The 20,179-nt window shown below is 49.3% G+C and overlaps 1 protein-coding gene across 1 annotated transcript in view; it reads right to left on the bottom strand.

Annotated features, from left to right (window-relative positions):
* Positions 1–463: 463 nt before the first annotated feature.
* The window catches only part of RSPH9 (radial spoke head component 9), a 138,696-nt gene continuing 118,980 nt past the window's right edge, over positions 464–20,179 (bottom strand). Inside the window, exon 6 of the mRNA XM_030498780.1 lies at positions 464–643. The gene's annotated coding sequence lies outside the window, so the exon portion shown is untranslated. The remainder of the gene's footprint in view (positions 644–20,179) is intronic.

The raw sequence follows: 20,179 nt of genomic DNA, 5'->3' as shown, positions 1-20,179 counted from the left end.
TTGCCAGCTTCTTGAGGTTGGCATGTTAATTACACCTGAACTATAGAAGATTTAAATCAGATCTAATTGCTCACAGTTACAACTTTCCACTCGGGCAGCAAAAGCATGTAGAATATCACAAAGCATGGGTTAAAACAAAAATATGCTTTCACAGCAACAGAGGAAAGGACCTAAAGAACATCCTAAAGAACTAAAGAGTGAAAAAAATATGCCCCACTTATTTCTTAGTCCTTTTTAACTTGGTGGAACTGGTACATGTGCTATACCGCACAGCTGAGCCTGTCCTGGAATCTCCTTTTGGAAATCACTTCTTAAAGGTAAAATGTTCTTGTTCACAACTTCCTTCCTTGCCTTGCAGAGCTATTGTTTCAGTGACCCCTGAAGTTGTTCCCCAGGCTCAGAGACAGACAAAAATGCAGTTTTAGGAAGCAAAGAGGGGTCTCGTGATAGCACTTCATGCCATTCTTTCATACCTTCTGGGTGTGAGATTCTCCTTTCCAGCAGATGCAGATCTTAATCTCCTCCTCTTGTCCATGGCCTCCACTGCTCAAACCTCTCCTGGCTGTTCTCCCTGCACAGCTATGGGCTCTTCAGTATTTCATGCTAACAGCAAATTTGATCCTGACATCACTTGCACCACAGCCTGTTTAAAAGAAAGAAATGAAGGAAAGCACAGGTTGGGATGGGATGATTAGCTGTTTGTGTGGTAGCTTATTGAAAAGCTTTTAGAAAGAGCTTGGAACAAAATTTTCACCTAGAAGGAAGGACAGGTCTCCTAACCGAAACCAGGAGGTGTCTTCTTTCTGTTACTTAATCGAATGATTTAGAAGTTCTAAGTGGTTTAATTTGTTACTGGTTTTGCTATTCAGATGAATGAGAAATAGGATGTCCCCAGTTTGTTCACAAACCATGTCCATCACTCAACAGACACTGACAGCGATGTACAGTGGGGTCCTCCGCAAAACCTCATTGCCATATTAGAGAACTAACAAAGAGTTCAGCTTGAAGGTGGAAACGGATCTGCAGTCAAGGTGAACTTTTCATGTCCCTGAACACCTCTAAACAGTTCAGCAAAGCAGTCCTGATGTTCCCTGTGCCTTTCAGCATAACTATTGCTGTCACCTTGGTATTGCCTTAGAGTTTGAAAGAAAAATGAGAGACATTATTTTCCAGAAGTCATTTTTTTAAAAGGCCATGATTGTTTTCTTGTCATCTTGCAAGCAAGAGAAGAAATAACTCATTTCTTGGCCTTAAAATTTGAAAATTTAATATAAAGGACAACTTAAGTGTCTGTAAAAAAGCTAGATCACAATGTGCCTTGCCATTTCCAGGTACTTCACGCTTTCATCATTATAAATGTTTAGGGTTTTTCAGTTTCAGAAGCACACCAAATTCTACCAAAAAATCTGGGAAGCCCGACAATCATTGGCCATGCTATTTACCTACAAAAAGTATAAGACTGACATGACCAGCTCTCTGCCACCTGGCAGACCTCACTGTATGAGCAACCATTGAGGATTTACTGTTTCTCACATACATTTGCCTACAGTACCTGTTTGTGGTCACCTGGATGAATTCTGTTTGCATCCGCACTTCTCAAGGGAGGCCCTGCCAGGACGTGGTCTAAACCCCAGCAAGCTCCCCGAGTCCTGCTCCATGCAGCCATCCCCACCGATAGGTGCAGACCACCTGCAGGTCAGCACATGCATGGCCACACACAGAACACCTCACAGTCACTGACACCACACCGCGGGCAGGAGGAAAACTAGGGGGGCAACAGATAAAACTGGTCATAAGCGCAGGCTCCAAACACAAATTCAGGGGACACGTTCCTTAGGAAACCATGGAAGAGGCAGCAGCCACCTTGACAGCAGCAATCAAAGCCCAATTTGCCAGCAGGCTTTTAAAATTGTCAGACCTTCTGCACTAGCCCAGAGGTGAAGGCACATTTAGAAGCTATTTATTGCACTTCAGGTTCTGTTTTCACTCCATAAAGAAAATAAATGTTTTGGCCATGAACACAGTCAGTTGTTTGGCTTTTGCTATGCATATGCAGGGAAACTTCCTAGTAACTTCTTGCACTGTCATCAAATACCATGAATTTGTTCCTTTCCACTGAGCTAGGCTCAGTCTTGAATTCTCAATTCATAGACTTTGAACTTGACTCAGGCCAACATTGTTTTAGCTGAGGTTCACAGCCTCTTGAGGCCATAGAAGGCCAGCCAGAACATCTCGTCTGAGCTCCTGCTGCCCTTAGGCCACAAACTTCAGCAGTTCAAGAGCTACAAATCTCTGTTAGCAGTACAAGGAAGATTCCCAGGATTTTTGAAGGGTTTTCTTCAGTGAAGAGAAGGCAAGGTATTTATTAGGTGGTTTTTTCTAATACAGCTTTGATAGAAGGAGCCACACAAAGACAGAAGTATGGTAAAATCTCCATCACTCCAGTCTTTTCACCCCATCTGGGTGAGGACAGACCAGACCATTTCCAGTTGTTCTCCTGGGTCTCAATACAGGGCTCAGGATGAGGCCTCCTAAGCCAACAATTCCACCACTTCTGGTGCACAGTCACTGGAGCACTTCCCTGCCTTGCACCCCTACTGTATCCACCTCATCCTTCCTGACTGGTGAACCCACAAGCATAAATGACACCTGAAAAAGCAACATTTCTGAAGGCCAGTTATCCACCCCTAATAATAAAGGCTGAGATCTCTGTGCGACTGCAACCAAGAAGCTGCGTTGTAAAAACTGAGTCCATTCATGAAAAGAAACAAAGGGGGAAGCTGTATGCAAGGAACAATTCACAGAGCGCAGCTCCATCAGCTCTGGCCCTTCAAACCCTCCATGGACCTTTGCTCTGGTACCCATTTACAGAAGCTATTCCCAGGAAACCTGTGTGGGAGAATGGAGAGGAAGGTGAGATGATCTCCTCTGCTCAAAGGCATGAAACAAACTACGTGAGGATTTATGAGATACTTTTCTTTTGCTTTCACCATCTTCAGACACTCATACAAACTGTCTAGCTAGTATGAATGCTCATGGCCAAATTCCTGTGGGAAAAGTTCTTGCTGAGTCAAGCTAGTGGAAAAACAGAAATTCTGCTTCGTGGGAAATTCCAGGACCTGTTTTCTTCCTAAATTAATCATAAAAGTCAGAAATAAAAACTTTCTGCAGAATGACATTTCCAAGTATTTTTCTTGACTATTTGGAAGATAGTTCAGCCTGAGTTTTACAAGCCACAGCAATGTGAGATATGCGACAAGTATAAAACCTTTTGGACACTTCTATGCTGCAATTCTACACTGCAGTAAACAAGTGCAGCATCAGAGACAGTGCTCCTAGCAGCATTAGACTGCCCCACAGTGTGTGTGCAGGCAACGTTTATGATCTTCCTCTAGCAGACACACCAGGTTGGAAGGAGATTCCCTTCCTTGGAGGGCTGTTTGCTGGGCTCTCTTCTACTATCTGTGCAAGGTGAAAGTATGTTTACATTGTGAGTACTTTCTCCTTCCACTGCCATTACCTCTCCCACACACTGCATGTGTTCCAGTGACGTGCAAAGGAAGTTACAGCTGACATAGGAAAGGGACAGGCTTTTAAGATGTCCCCAGAGCCTTGAAACAAAGGCTATTACAAAGAACTGCCTGTGCTTCTTCCAGTGCAGAGAGTGCATGACACCCAATGGCAGCTTCTGAAGCCTGAGTTGTGCAATCCTGTGCAGCACCAGCAAGGCTTTGAGCAAACAGTCTCATAAAGCACGCGCTGAACTGAGCTCATGAGGCTGAGTAACGATGACTTCAACCCTGCATCCTTTCTCTGCATCAAGGAAAGAGGGTAATCATTACCAACAGGCAGCTTCATAAAGTGGTGCGCAGAGCGTGGACTGTTTCCAGTGCAGCAGCATGTGGGACTGCAGCTTCCGAAGCCCAGGCTGGAACTGGGGTGGGAAGAGGAAGAGGAATAGACCACGGTCTTATGCCACTCCTCTGTGTCAGAGCTGCACAGGCTTTCCCCTAAGTCAAGCCAGAAACAAGCACAGATTCCATTAAATAAGGCAGTCCCAGGACAAAGTTTCTCCAAGTGCCCAGGCACCATGAACAAAAGATGGTTTAATAGAAGTAAGATGAAAGAATTGTTCTGTTAAATTCAACCAGCACCTCCTGCTTCCAGACTGCTCTGTGGCCTATTTGTAACAGCAGCATGCTGGGGGGACTGCAAACACAGGTGTTAAAGAGTTACACTCTGTGGTGCTGCAGAACTTTAGTTAGTTGAGGCAGTGAATTTACCAAGGATTGACTGGAGCACAAAGGAAGTGGTTGGGGGGGTGTCTTCAATGGCAGGCAGAAACAAAAAGCATAACAAATCACTGCAAACTCTTAATGGGAATCAGAGGACAGAAGGGCTGCAAGGCATATACATGGAATACACGAGAAACAACAAGCAGAGCCTAGGAAACCAAGTAGCTGGATTATTTCTTCCTGAGTTGGAGCTTCCTGAAGTTTCTGTTTTGTAAAGGTGCTGAATCCTTCCTACAGCCCATGCACTAGGAGAACAATTTGTGGCCTCTTCAGTGGGCTAAAAGAGGAAATAACACAACTACAACAATTTAGCTGCAATTTAAAATTGCAGCTATTAAAATTGTCAAGGTGCTGCAGGGTTACAAACACAAGCCCTGATTCTGCCATGTGTTTCGCACTGGTGCTGCCTTCTGCTCCACCTCCAGATGTGGTTAATTCAGCAATCCACTCACAAATTGCTCCTTGCAGGACCAGGGCCAGAGTTGTACAAGCAAATTCAGTTTGGGGGAGTGACTTTTAGGGAGGCTTAAAAGGTCTGAAAGAGAAGAGGTGTAAAACTTCCTAAAAGCTTCATCATTCTCACTAATTCCCCCAGACAGGAGAATCAAAGGCCAAGTGACTTGATCACATCTCTCCTTCCTCCTTATTCCCAGATCAAGAAACAGCAACAGCAGCATGCCACAGTGGTGGGGGTGACCTGTGGTTGCAAGGTTACAAGAAGTAGTGAATACCCAGGAAGCTTTCACAGAGCCATTGCTAAGGGGTTTCTAGTAGCAGTATGTTACAAAACCTGAAATCAGGCAGTATAAAGACAAGGGGGAGGAGGCATATACTGGAGTGACAGTCACATGATGCAAAGGGTTAACACCAGCCTAATCCGACATTTTAGCTCTCTTCAAACACATGGGGAATGGATTGTGCGTAAGTGAGATTCCAATGGGCTCCAGCATGGTGTTACTTTCTCTGTATAGGAGTGAATTCTCACCAACACCCAAAATATAGACTGTTACAAAAAAGTTTCCCAGCTCCACTACCAAACCCTACAGGGAGGATAAATGAAAAATAACAGGACTGACAGCATATTGCGAGACTTCCCCCAGATCCGCTGCAAGAGCCAGCCTTTAGGATGAGCAGGGTTTACATCAGCAAGTGTTCATCCACGTGGTGGAGTTAACTGGCACGGTCTACAGTCCAGTCCCCCTCTCCAGCTAGCTGACCTTGCAGAAAAGCAGCTGTGCCTCACTGGCTCCTCTCTGTGCTTTTGGGGGTTTATCCCACAGCCCCAAGTGCTGTGCAGGAAATGGCATAGCTCTACAGACCCTTTCCCAGGGAACTGAGAGGAGAGATGTCTGTCTGACCCAGGGCAAAGGAGGGATTATAGGAAGCCTCTGGAGGACTTAGTAGCATGGGAGAGGGGCTAGCCTGCACCCACATTGCAGAGCAGTTATGTCAGCAGCCTTGGGGTTGTACTCTAGCCCATCTCCTTGGCTGGCCAGCAAGCTCAAGCCGAAAAGCATCTCTGATTTATAGGGATGTGGGTGTGGATAAGACACAAGTTACCAGCAACACTGGAGTTACAATCTTATTAACTCTGCAGCGAACAACCCACCCTAAGCAGGGAGGCCAAGGAGGCAGGGTGACTCCAGAAGAGAAACAGGACAGCCAGGCTTGTAGTCCTGGTCCAGCTGTGGCCTTCCCACTCTCGTTCTCTTCACATCACACATCCCGCACAAGGTGGGGCAGGACGTGGCTTTCCTTTCAGTCTCCAGGACACGGGATCTCAGCAGCAGGACCCTCTCCCCCTGTGCACATTGCAGCCACTCATCCCTCCTCCACCTCCACCCCGAGACTCTGCAGCTGGGCCCAGAACACACAGCCAGAAATGGGAGCTGTCAGCGCAATCACTGTGGGTTTCACAACCTCCTATTACTGCAGCTTTGCAGTTTATTTGCTCGGTGTGCCAACATAAGTGGATGCATGCTCTGTTCCTGTGGATATACGTGCATCTATCCGTCATGCTATCCACCTCCTAAAGCACAGGGGAATGTCAGGCCTGTGAAAAGGTGATGTCCATGGTTTGGCAGCTACACATTTTTGTGGTCGCTCTGTGTATCAGATGGGCATGGGAAATTCCTGCTGGGCTCTGGCAACAAGTTTCTCCCTTGGCTAATTTTTAATGGCAAAGGTTTTGTAATCACCATCCAAGCCTGAGGAACAGAAATTCCTGAGGAGTAATTGGCTTTGTCGGTCTGTTAGGCGCACTCAGCCTTGATCTCTTCAATTACTGTACGCATATACCTACTCTCACACTGACATGCTGATGAGGACAAGCCTGCCAGCTCCATGGATGGGTGCGTGTCTTCAAGCAGCACAACCGCACTGGCAGCTAATGCAGCACATAAGACATGGGGCAACACTAGCAAGCAACACTGGTATTGTCTTGGCGGCAGCCACTTTATGAGAAAGATCACATAGGAGACAGGACCTGTGGGGACAGGGGGACAAATGAAGTGGCCCACCAGTTGTTCCTCTTCTACCACTTGACTCAGGTTGCTGACCCCAAACTTATCCACCTGCCACCACATAGGGCACCGTGTTCTCATTGCCAGTGAGGCCTTCTTCACGTAGAAAACTGGTTAGCCACTATAGCAAACCCTCCCAACGGAGTCTCAGCTTCCACTGGCAAAATGTCTGTCAGTGGCTTATCCCAGATGATTTTGCTGCCAGCAGAGCAGCGCATTGTCTTAAGACTCTTGCCAGCACAGTAGTATCAATGGGAGGGACAGGATGACTTTTCCTTTCCTTAATTAACGGGGTTATGCACGCAAAAAATTGTTGGGAATGGACCAGGCTAATGACCCCTTAATGCTGCCTCATCAGCACACAGCATTTAAAGGATGTGTATGACATTGAAGCATGCTTTGAAGCCCCTCCATGGGGCCCAAGAGGGCTACACATAGACACAAATCTTCAGTCCCAGCATCTGTTCTATCAGATTACACACCGGGGTCTCAGGCACAACAAGCAAGGTCAGGATACACGTGCACCATCCTCCTCATGCACCCCAAGCCTTCATCATGGTGTGACCAGCACATTCCTCCACACCGTCTCCTGTCTACGTCTGTCCCACTCATATTCCTCCTGTCCCACATGCTGGTCCCATCCCGCTCCATCTTCCCCATGGCAAACTCTGCTACCGCCTTTTCCCCTCCAGCCCTCGGCTCTGCCGACCTTCCCTGGCTGGCGCCCAGAGCTGCTGCCCCTCCGGCAGCGGCTGGAGGGTTGATCCCCAGAGTTCACCGCAGGCAACTTTCACTCCCTCATCTCCTCTAATTGCGGTCGGCGCCCCCCGCACAGGGGGAACTCATAAATACCACGGCCTTACGGGGGAGTCTTCCAGCCAGTAATTGACTAAACTTTCCAGATGCGTTTCCAGCAAGAAATTAGAAAGCAATGTGACCCTTGTCAAGGGCACGGGCACCCCCCACAATGCAAACACCCTCTCCCAGGAAGGGGAGACGTGGGGCTGGTGGGGCCAGCAGGAGCCATGGTGGCAGGAGGCACTGGAGGGGTGGGGGACAGACGTAAATCAGGCCCTGCTCTCCCCCAGACCCTTATCAGTGCTGCTCGGCATGGTGAGCAGTCCAGGAGGGATGTGACCAGGGCAGGCGCTGACACTGGTGGAGATAACGGCCCCACCGGGGCAGGCCTTGCTCCCCTGGGAGCTTCCAGACCCTGCGGCCCAACTGTGCGGCTCTTCTCGCTGCCATTGCAGCCTGCTGCTTGGCAGCCTCAGTGCCTTAACCGGGGCAGGGTGTCACTTCCCCATCCCCTATCCCCTTTGCCACACAAGAAACAGCACTGGAGCTTAATGAAAAATAAACAAGTCAGGAGTTTTACCTTTTCCCTTTCCCTCAGCACCCAAGCAACACCATCACTTTCCAAACATGCTTCTCTACCTCCAGCAACACCGTGATGGGACAGGAGGTGTAGCAGAGTCTCACTCTTCCTGGAGGCTTGACTCAGCTCAGGCTCCAAAAACCATGGCACCACCCAGCAAAGCTGCCACCTCACTGGACTGTGCAAAAGGCCAAAGAATTGGGACAGCATGGGGTGCAGGGCAGAGAGGTGTAGGGACAGAGTCCAGGTAGGGAAGAACAGGGAAAGGCAGACGTCCTTGGTAGGGGTGCCTGTTACCAGTGGGATCTGGAGCCACTTGGGCATACAGCCGAGGGACCAGAGGGGTCTCTGGGAGGGAAATGTGCCCTCTGTGTGCCAGGCTCCTGCACCCCCTGGCTCCCCCGGCACAATGACTGCCAGGGCAGAAATGGCAGTCTCCATCTGTAGGGCTTGCAGGCAGGGGAGGGGGATCTAGTCTGAGGGAGGGCATCCTCCAGCAGCAGTGAGGGGTGAGGAGGCAAAACCAGGTGTGCTGCGGTGTGCTCCTGGACAGCCATGGATGGTGGCTGGGAAGTGGCAGCCAGGGCCAGTGCAGGGAGAGCAGCAGACAGGTCCCTGTGGGGCAGGACAGGGCTCCCTGGATGGGGCATGGAGGGAAGTGCTTGGGGAGTGCCAGTGATTCACAGCATCGTGGGCAGACACAGATAAGTAGTTGAAAGGTCTTTCACCCTGCTAATCCCACTTCCCTCCGATAGCTTTAAATCCATCACTTAAAAATTCAGTGTTTCTCTGTTGGAAAGCTGGGTGGCCTACAGGATGAATGGAGCTCTTCAACCCTGGGGCAGCAGGGAGACTCCAGAAAACAGGGCCAGGAAGGTGCTGGCATGTTAGCACGTAGCTGGGTTATAATTTACACGCATACGCCATATGCTTGCTCCCATTAGCATCTTGGCTTGGAAGGCACCCAGTCTCCTTTCACCCCTGAAGGAGTCGGCCTCATTAGAAATCACTCGGAGGCGTGCGTGGCTCTATTTGCCTACAAAATAGAGGCAGCTATACGAAGACCAAAGGTAAGCCGTGAACATCAGGCTTGTTCCTCTTTGATGGAGTCAGAAAGATGGCACTTTTCACAGCGCACAATCTCAAGCTGGCCATTTTCCCTGAGGGGACACAGCACACAGAGACACCCTTGCTGCAATTTCAGTGACCTCAGGTGGCATGCAATAGAGATCGTTTGCGTTTGCGTTTGCATATTTAAAATAACACCTATAAGAGATTGCCCAAGGGTCCAGTAAAGATCACTTAGTTGCTAGAAGAGAAGTCTAACTGCATGTCTGTCCATGTTAGCCAGGACCTTGGGGCATTTAAAATGGGATTGAGCCCATGCGTAAGTATGGTTTTATTATTGTCACTGGCACCATTCACACTGAGTGCATCAAATACTGTCCCCCCTCCTGCATTCCTCTAAGAAAGATGCAACTGTTTCAGAAGCCCCAAATAAGCTGCAGAGGTAGGTGAGGTCCTCAAGGGTCAAACCAGTACTCCCAGATACTTGGAAGGGCTTTGCCTTCATGTAGACTTATCTCCAAGCAGCTTACCCACTCTCCCACCACTCTGGAAGGCAACAGCCCCACAATGTCCCCTCCTGTCCTTTTCCACCGTGTTCCTATGACTTCCGCTTAAGCCAGCTCCCTGATCCTGCAACAGGCCCAGTGCAGGGTCCCAGATGGAGGGCTGGGAGGAGGAAGGCTGCTGAGTCTGTATATTCTTCCAGATCTGCCCCTGCACACTCCTCCACGCAGAAATATCCCTGCTCCTATCAGCAGTATTGGAGCTGACGTCCTTCGTGACGCAGGTAACGTCCCGCAGGGCTCGCCCCGCCGGGCACCTGGACCCTGCCCACCCCAGCTGTGAGGAGAGACCTCACACTCACCTCGTCGCTGGTGCTCGCAGAATCAGTATGGGTCTTATTGGTCCCTTGAAGTTTGGGCCTGGTGACAAAGTGCAGCAGCACTGATTTAGACCCACCCAAAGAGCTGCCCTTTGAAATTCTGCTCCCCTGCTCCCAGCAGCCAGTGTTCTCCTTCCTTTGGGCTGTTAAAAGGCCATACTGACAAAAGCCCTTGCATGCCCTCTTGACCAGCATTTCCAAGCATTGAAACCAGGACTGCAAGTGTTGAAAGCACTGGAGCTCAAGCCCACAGTCCCTGACTGGCGCCTCTGTCGTGTTGTCATAAGGAGGACTTGGATCACAGACAGGAGCGATGGACTGTATGCAGTAGCTGCCTCAGGCATGCAGCAAAACTCTCAAGGAACGGCCTCAAAGGCAGCCTCACCATCATGCCAGCGTATACCTACTATGGAAAGGTGTTTCCAGAGACCCTATCTCATTCCCTGTTCTGATTTGACCACACTGGAACCTTTGCAGTAGAAAGAAGCACGACCAGGCCCTGTGGGGCCAGAACAAAGGGAGTTCACATAGTGAATGCCTAAAGCGAGCTGCTGAAATCCTGTCATGCCCTGGTGCACAGGGTCAGAGCTCTCTGACTAGTTAGGTGCTAACTCATCGGTCCCAAGCTACTGACTCAGGTCAAATACAACCTCCACCTCAGTGAGAGAAGTAGCTTCTGCACCTCTCTAAATTCCTTTCCTTCCTTTCCTTCCTTCCATACCCATCACCCTCATGTTGTCCCCAGAGCTCTTCCCTGTCTTGCTTTAGGAGCCACAGGCAGGGACAAGCTGGAGAAGGGACACAAGAGACAGTTCTGCTTATCTCTCCCAGAGGGAATTTCTCATCTCCACTCCTTTGTGCTCAGCTGCCCATGATGCAGTCCTGTCACTAGAGACAGTGTCTGGCATGATGTGCTGACAAAGTCACAAGAGATGTGGAGTGCACGTGGAGATCAAGGCACAGCTGACACAGGCTTTAAGGCCATTCCCACTGCTCTGCTCATCAGAGAAAGGAGGTGAGTGTCGGGGTAGAAAGGGGAGAAGGGTTATCTTCTGCACTGTGCCGAGAGCCAGGAGCAAACCTTGGCTCTTCTTTTCCTCCAGCTCAGCTTCTCTCAGCCACTCATATTTCCCTCCCTGGTCCCAGCTGGAAGCAGCACAGGTTGACAGATGGAGGCATCACTCCACGACCTTTGCAGAAGGTAGAAAACCTTTTCCTCATATCCAAGCAGCGCTGTCAAACACCGGTGCAAGCTCCTGTGTCAAGCACATCAAGTTTTTGCTCCCTGAGTTGACAGTGAGGCAGGCTCTTCTGGACAGGCATCCAAGAGCACATTGTCTCCCTCCTCCTCTTCTGCTCTCCGATTGCACAGTTCCTCATCTGGAAGATTCCTCATTCAGATGCTTATCTGCTGAGTTTGGCATCAAGCTTAGATCTGAGCGCTCTGCCCACAATCCTGCTGCACCTCTGTTTGCAAAGGATCATGATGATGTACACTGTGACTGCCTGGCAGAGGAGGGCAAGTTAGCATTTGCCTGGCAGTTTTCACACACACTGCTCTACCGATTACAAGCGCTCATCCATGCCTCCATTTAGCACGGAGTTCACTTGCCAGGAGGGGTTTGCTCGTTTCCACAGGCTGGGACCGGAACTGTTGCCAGCACCTTCAGCAGCAAGAGCAAAGCCCTGCTCTGAGTGCCCTCTTCCTGCATCCTCACAGACATCCAGGCTCTGTTTCTTTCTCTTCACAGCCCCCAACTGCCCCCTCCATTCCCCAATCTGCCCTCACAGCTCACTTCAGCTAGGTGGGAAACTCAGGAGCCTTCAGTGCACTCAGAACAGCCTCCCTCTTGCATTGGACTGCTCCCAAGTACTTTGTGCTCTGGTCTCTGGAAGCTGGGGCCTGGAAAGAGGTCAGGGGAACCTGCTGGTCCTCCTGGGCTGAGTGCACATCCCCAGCCCTAAATGACTGCACTGAGAGTAGGTCAGAATCAGGCCAGGGTAGAAAGCTCATTCATCGGGCTATGCAGAGGGCTGCTGTGGCCAATGCTGTCCTTGCCGCTTTGGCAAATGGGACGAGCTAGCAAGAGCACGTTGGTGCTGGTGTTACAGTGGCTATGCCTCCTAGTATAGAAATGCTGCTTTTAAAAAACACCCCATGTCCTTACGTGTCTCACTTTCACCATGAGGCTGACCATAATAAAGGCCTGCTTAGCCTGAAATCACTGGATTTTCAATGGTGCTCAAATCCCACTGAGCACAATAGCGAACCCCACCTCCCGAGGGGCAGCAGAAGCAGTGCTGAAAAGCTGTCCAGCAGTGCTGCCACTGCTGGAGCCCCAGACGTGCAGTGGTGTGCCTGCAGGACGCCTCATCGGGAGGGAAGAACAAGTAGGACTTCCCCTTCCCTGATGCTCTGTCTCCACCTTTGTGTTGCAAAAACAAAGAGGTTTGGGTGTGATCCCGCCCTGTGCCCAGCAGCAGCTCCAGCGGTTGCGTGCACAACGTGCCTGCTCCTGGTGCTGCTCATGGAGGAGGAGGGCGCCCGTGCCCTGGGCATGTTGCTCAGCCCCTGAGGCACCATGCTTCTCCCTCTCCAAAGTACACATGCCTGTACTACCACCTCCATGCCAGCAGTGGAACCATTGCTGGAGACTTTTCCATGCTGAAAGCCAGGCTGGACAAGGAAAGCCGGGCTCTTCCCAAGGTGCCCGGCCGCCTCCTAACATGAAATCATGGGGCTGATCGATGCAGATGAGCACGTAGGGCAGTGGGAGGGACAGTGTGTGCTATCCCAGCCTGACTAAAAATGCTTATAGTTTACAGCCAAACCTAGCTTGACCTCCTCCAGGATTGCCCCAGGGATCTGGGCTCTTCTTCTCCAGCTTTCCTTTTCTCATTTTATTGTTTTGACCTTTATAGCAATATCCAAGTAAACCCCTCAGGCTAGAAATCAAGGGGCTGCAGTTTTCCTCAGTGGTCAGTGGAAGTCAAGAACAGGGAGAGACATGTACTAATTCACTCTGCCACCTACAGCAGCACGTAGAGGATCCAGGATCCCACCACCAAAAACTAGAGGCAGGGTCACAGCTGTACAATGCAAGGCATTAGGTGTCAAAAGGAAGAAAAGAGCAGAAAAGGAGGAAAAATCCCTTGACACTGCACACGCACATGTCCCCAGCTAAAAGCCACTACCAGAGCAAACTGTGAAGACCCCAGGCGAGAAGGAACAGAGTTTCAGTGGTGTCTCCATCCAGTTTGGCTCCCATGCTGAGAAGAGGAGACTGTGACATGCAAGCTGGCAAAGCCTGCGAGAGCCAAGCTATACAGCAACATTGGCAGTCAGGAGCAGAGCCTCTGGGCTATTCCATCTAGGATTATTTTTCTTTTTTTTTTTTGGAGTCTTACTCTGCTTTTTCCAAACTCCAGACTCTGGCAAGCATTCTGGACAGCCTGGTAACTGTGTGCTAAGTTTGGCCTGAAAGCATATAATCCTAATGAGAATAAAAAGACCTGACTCTCTCTGGGAGCTCTTGCTAGGCTTCAAAGGAGCCAGGACTTACCAAGCAGTTTTGAAAGCCATCCATGACTTCTGGCCCACTTTCTGATCACTGCTGAGGAGGGAAGGCTGCATGCATGCCTGGGAAGGGGCATGGAAGAAGAAAGCAGGGGGTGTTCAGAAGGAGCGGGCTGGGGGAGGTGGGGGTCCTCATGCAGTGGGGGATGGCCTGGGGGAGTTTGTGTGCCAAGACGGGGCTAGGAGGAGCAGGAAGGACATACATGAGTTTTCTTCTTGTTGCTGAAGACAGTACAGATGGCATGGTGGAGATGAGAGGGTGGGATGGGAAGGGAAGATATCCATTAGTGTCCAGGGGGAAAGGCAGGGCAGCAAATAAGAAGCACAGATCTGGGTGTCAAGGTAGACACTGTCTACAGACAGGAGAGGGCTAGAAAAGACACGCTGGGAGCACACACATTAGCCTGCGTGGATGCTCACATGCATGATGAATCAGGGCTCCTGTTTCTTCATCTGCCCACTTAGCACCAACCCCCTGGACCTTGTAATAATGTAAACACCTGTCCTAAAGGAAAGTGCTTCCTAGGGCTGGAGATGCTCCAAGAGAGCAGGCTGGCTCATCCCAACACTTTCCACCTTACACTGGTTTTGCTGTGTATGTCAGAAGGGAGCAAATATATTTGTTTCAGCAGAGACATTGCTCTGTGCATACATAAGTAAGGGACGAAAATGTCCACAGCCTCTACCAACACAACATAGTCGGCCTTGAAGCTTTTGGTGGGTTCCCCTCCACCACCACCCTGGCAGGGAAGAGAAGTACTGTGTGCTTTAGCAGAGATATTTGAGGCCAAGGAGCACTGGCAGGCCATGAATGATGAAAAAATAACACTGCCACGCAGGTTTTAGTACTAGTTCAGGATATCACATGAACTGAGGCAAAGAGGAAACTGGAGAGTTGGGAATGAAAGGCCAACCTAGCTACTGGAGAGAAAACAGCAAAGCCCCTTTGTGAATCTTTTCTCTCCTGTCACATCTAATATTGCCCAAGTTAGGGCTGCACATGGATGTGCTGCTGATGGAGCACTGTGAAGTCAAAAGCCTGGTGCTATCCAAGATGTATGTGTGGCACACTGCTAGTTCAGAGTGGGGCTATCACCCCCACAGGTACTGTTGACAGTTCAGTGCCTGATCTCTTACGGATTTATACACATCTGGCCATCCTGCTGCTGGAAAGCCTTATGTGGAAAGCCAACTGCAATGCATTTAGCAGACTGTGGAGATGCTCACCTGCCTGCCAGCTGCTTCCTGCTGCTCTGCTGACTTGCTTCATCACTCCTTCCTTGTGAACATCTGCGTTTTCAACACCAGTCAACAGCAGTCATAGCTGTTACTTAATGAGTTGCTCCACAGGAGCTGCTTGCCCAGAAGTAGAGGCAAAGGCCTGTCTTCCCTGCTCTCCAGGGGTCCCAGGCTGCATCCCCAGGGAGGACTCAGCCCCACCACTCACTCCACAGCTCCTAGCAGCAGTGAGGTGGGTGGCAGCATCCCACCCCATGCACAAGCACAGCTGCACTCTGTTCAGAGCCGGCAAGGCCAGGGTGTGGCACCAGTCTGCACCCCAGATTGTAACACCCCAGCCCTCTTAGCAGCCCCAAGAGCACACACACATGCACATACACACTCTCAGCCTGGGCCCAAGCACAGCCTCCGATCCAGATGTGCTCTCCTACCCAGCACTCATAGACAATGGAAATGGTCTCATTAAAAAAACTGGAGACAGAATGAATCACAGCCTGCTGCAGGCCTGGTCTCTGGGCCCTTCCCAAAGAGATGGGGCTAGCAAAAAGCAACCAGCCTGTCGCCTGGAGCAGCCTGCTAGCTTCATGCAGCACCGGGAGGAAGCATCCTGCTCATCACTCTAAGACCAGGCTCACCTTGGGAAAGGAGTGGAAAGGAAAAGTGCTCCAGCGATATGGTGAAGAAGCCCCAGTACTACAGCAGCAGTTGCTGGAGAACAGCGCTTTTGGAGCCACAGCCCATGCAAGGAGCCACAAACGCCAAGGGATGCTGTAATGTTGTAGCAGTGAGAGAAAACAGATCTCCTCTGAGGAAAACAGCCCCAGCTTTTTCCTCAGGATGCAGAGGTGACTGTGTCTTGCTCTGGGCTGGTCTGCTTCCTCCTAGAGGACATAAGAACTAGCACCTATTTGACTTGTCTCTCCCAGTCCTGGTTTCAATTGCTTGTAACTTGCCACTTTCACCGCTTAGGCTGACATTTTCCAGACCAGGCATCTGCCTCAGCCTGTTAAAAGAAAACGAAGAAAGAAAAAAAAAATAATAAAAAAAAAAACCCAAACCAAATAAAACAAAAACCCCCACACACATTTAGAGATTTTGGCCGTTTTCAGACTATAAGAAGAAAAAGAGATTATTTTGTCCGCGCTAAAAATCAGCACTAACTTGTTAACTGAGAGTTTACAGTTTAAAGCAAGAACTTGAAATTAGGCAAGGGAAGTGCCTCGCTGCCAAGAATACGTCTTTGCTGTCCCCAAGAAAAATATCCCTAAATTTTCATCCACTTACGAGCTCGATACTCAGAGAGAACAGATTTGGCAGAGCTGGCAGCTCCATGCTGCAACATTCCTGCTCAAAGCGAGTGTGCGGTTTGTCCACATGTAGCTCCCAAATACCGAACTGAACCAGTCCTATATGGGAACATCTCCCCATGTCAATGTGCTTGGGGTGGGGGGCTGTTATGAAAATTTTACCTTCTCTACAGAACATAAGCACTTGCCTTGTAAAATCTTGCTGAATCACTGAGTCCCAGTTGCCAAACATTAACTGAAAACACTTGCCAGGCCTACCCTAACTTCATTTGCTTCACACACCTTTTGATATCTGCTTGTGTCCCACAAACAGATTTGGTTTCCTCCCCTAGAGAAGCCTAATTCATGTCCACCAATCCTGATATCTGTGCAAGTCAGAAAAAAACATAATAAAAATGTAACATGATGGTGTATCTATAGTATCTGATCTCCTTACACACCAGGGAGTTACATCTTAGATGCAAAGATAACCTTTTTTCCATCACTTCCTCACTGGGGAGGTTTGACAATGTTTTTAACCTCTATTGCCATGTAGGCTCTTACTTCACTTTTGTCTTTGCAGCTTCTGATTAGAAGTCCTAAGTAATATTGATCCTGCCTCTGAAACTTGGGCCTCTGATTCTTTTATCCTGCACCCAGGAGAGGAATCGGGGTATTTTGAAGCCTCCTGCCTCAGGCATTATGCTTTTGGACAGATGTGGCAGAGTGGGGAACACAGCCCATGGATGGTGACTCCCAGAAGAGCTGGCCATAGCACAGCAAGCCCTGACACCCATCACCCTTGGTGATCCTCAGCTGTAGAGAGGAAAGCTGGCTAAAGGAAGACCATGGCACTTTTCACCAAGGGCTACTGGGCTGCATCTTTCAGGGTATTTGGAGATCCAGATTTCCAGATTCAGCTTTCACACCAGTGGTCCAAAAAGCAGAGTTAACCACAGCACTAATGAAGGTACATAGCACTCTTCATACACCAGGCCCCCTACGCACTTTGTGAGTATCAGTTTCACCTCTCAACAGGGACACTGGGTAATAATTATTACTTTTGCATAGAAAACAAAAGATACTGGACATGAGGCAAGTTTCCCACAGACAAAAGATCAGCCATATGCAGAGTTACAAGAGAAACCCGTGTGTCCTGACTCCATTCTCCCTGCTCTGGCTGTGACAGTGAGCTGAAATAGCAAATACCTACCACATATAGAAAATAGAACACATGGCTGCTGCCTTACAGAAATGCTGCACCCTCTGATTTTAGCCAAGACATTTGTGTCCACGTCTTCCTTGTTCTGCCAAATATTTATTTGTAGCTATGCCTAGCCACACTGATAATGATGGATATAGCAAAGGGAGGTGAAGGAGAAAAGAATGATGATCCAGAGTGATGGGTATTCATGGGGTGGGAGTTAGGAGTGTTTTCCTTTCCTGCCCTCTTTATTAGCATGTCAAGGTTTGTAGGGAGCATAGTGGGGTTTTCTAATTAGACCAACTGATGTATTTGGGAAACGATGGACAAGCTGTCAGGAGCTGGAGCTCTTCTTAGGGTCTGAAAAAGATACATCAAACTTCAAGCTAAGTATAGACTGCAAGCAAGCATTCCAAGTTTAACTTCAGTGTGTCAATCAGCTAGCTGTTTTGAAGGAAAGGAGGTTGTTGGTGCATCCACAGCAGTAAGAAATATTAGCAAGAGAGACGGGTAAAGGCTGTTTGTTTCTATATAGTAAGCAGAGGCAGAAGTTCTTGCCAGGCAATTAGCAAGGGATTAGTGGAAGAGTGGGGAGCTGGGGAAAATTGTAAAACCAGTACTAGTGCTGCATCTTTGGTTTCTAGCATCCATTAAAGTCACAGATTTTAACTCCCTGCTCGTCTTTTGAAGGTGTTTCCTACGTTTGCCATAAGGATCAAGTCTGTGATAGAGTGGCCGTTCTGTGAACAGTGCTCTTCTGTCTGCGTAAGCCTGTTCCTGTCACGTACCAATGCCCGGTATGAGTTCATTCATGGCACAGGGATGGTTTGGTCACTGCGAGTTACCCAGAGGACACAGAGCATGCTGGAGGACATGTGCCACAATCTGCATGCCACTGTGATGGCTTTGGGAGGTCTCAGTGATTTTATCCTCTGTTGTTCAAACAGAGTCTGACTCCAGGGTGACAGTGCCTTGTTGTGCCATAAAACTCCCAGTATGGACTGCTTCTCCCTAGCCTGAGTTAATGCTAGCACCACCCAATGCTTCATCCCTGTCTTTTGATGACTGCTGTTGCCCATCTATGCCTTCTTCTGAGACCTGGCATGGGTCTGGGAGCTCCCTGCAACTTAAGCCTTGCACTGTGAAGGGTATCCAGCCTCTCTGCAGGGGTTACAAATGGTTATCCTGACACAGGCAGGACCGTGCTCATCCTCAGCCTGCCCTGAGTGCTGGGAGCTGCCATCACAGCTATCACACTTGGTTACACTGGATGCTGTAAATCTGGATGACTGTGTAGGAGGCATGGGGCAATTTCTGTGGATGAAAGAAGTGGGACCAGAAGAACCTTCCCTCCAGCCTGGGGGACAGGGTCTAAATAATACTCTTTGCTGAGTCCCTACCACATAATTCATTGCAAAGTATCTTCTTCCTCCTGCATCTCACCCCGTTTCAGACTCTCTGACTCTCTCATCCCTCTCTCTCTTCCAATCTCCGCTGTTTTTTCTATGAAACTATTCATCAGATAATTCCCACAGACAGCTCCCGAGCATCAGTTCACTCATGAACAGCTCTGTGTAAGCCTGCTTGAAATACCGCTGCTCTGAGTGGATGTGCAGGTGCTATGGGATCCTTCTGCCCCCTGCCACGAGGGGAACCCTTTGGATGGCGCAGATATGCTCGACTACAAATTCCCAAATGGTTTCCTAAGGCCACTCTTTGTAGTCTGATGTTCATGTCCCTCTGGAGCACAGAGAATGCTCAAGGTAGAACCACCATGCCCAAGAAGGAGTTTGCTAAATGAATAGCTATGGATCAGCTTAACCAGAGATGCAAACATCTCTGGGCAGTTTTGACAGAAGGGCTAGCACCAGCCAACTCTGCAGCAGGCATTTACAAAGTTTCCGTGCCCCTGCTAAATGAAAGGAGCATAGAGGTGGATAAATTAGTATCCACTGCTTGCCCCATCCTTTTTCCATGGTTTCCTCTGTGAGCACAAACCAGCCAAAGCCTTTGCCTGGGCCCATCCCCAGCACCACAGCTGAACACTGCTCCAGCTGAGATCATGTTGGAAGGCATTTCTCATGGTGATGGGCCTGCTTTCCTCTGAAGAGGGACTTAAAACAAAACAACTAAAGCCACTCAATTAGAGTTTGGGGCTTAGAAGGCCCTTTATCTCATGAAAAAAGAGATTAAAGCCCTCTGATAATTTATAAAGTGCTTAAAAGTTTAAAGGAGAATTGGGCTTTTATCTGAACTATCAGATAACATGAGGCACAAAAAGGCCACGCACAAGGCAGCCCCAGGGTGCAGTCACTTCATGGCAGAGAGCTTGTGCTTCCAACCATGGATCTGATCCCAGTCCCTGAAATTAATAGCCAGACTCTCAGGCTCTCATGGACTAGTAGCCAGGCCAGTCTGACATGTCCCCATGGCTCAGACATGCAGTCACGTAACTCTCGCTTAGAAAGTCCTTGAGTGTCCTCACTTAGTAGTGCCTGACAGCTCATGTGGTGAGATGGGCTGGATATCCCGGATGCCTTTGAGTGAACATCCTGGCGCTGAGGGCTTCTCCCACCACATTGACGGCCACTGCTTACTTAATGAAGGTGTGCGGTGTGCTCAGCATGCCCTAAGCAATGTATAGTTGGCCCAAGTGCTCTCAGAAGCTTGCCCAACCTGTTTTCATTTGAGCTGGTATTTCAGACAGCCAGTTATTATTTGGGTGGT

Source organism: Strigops habroptila, chromosome 10, assembly GCF_004027225.2.
Source record: "Strigops habroptila isolate Jane chromosome 10, bStrHab1.2.pri, whole genome shotgun sequence".
Lineage (NCBI taxonomy): Eukaryota > Metazoa > Chordata > Aves > Psittaciformes > Psittacidae > Strigops > Strigops habroptila.
Note: the sequence above shows the minus strand (reverse complement) of the source record. Positions and strands in the feature narration are given on the sequence as shown.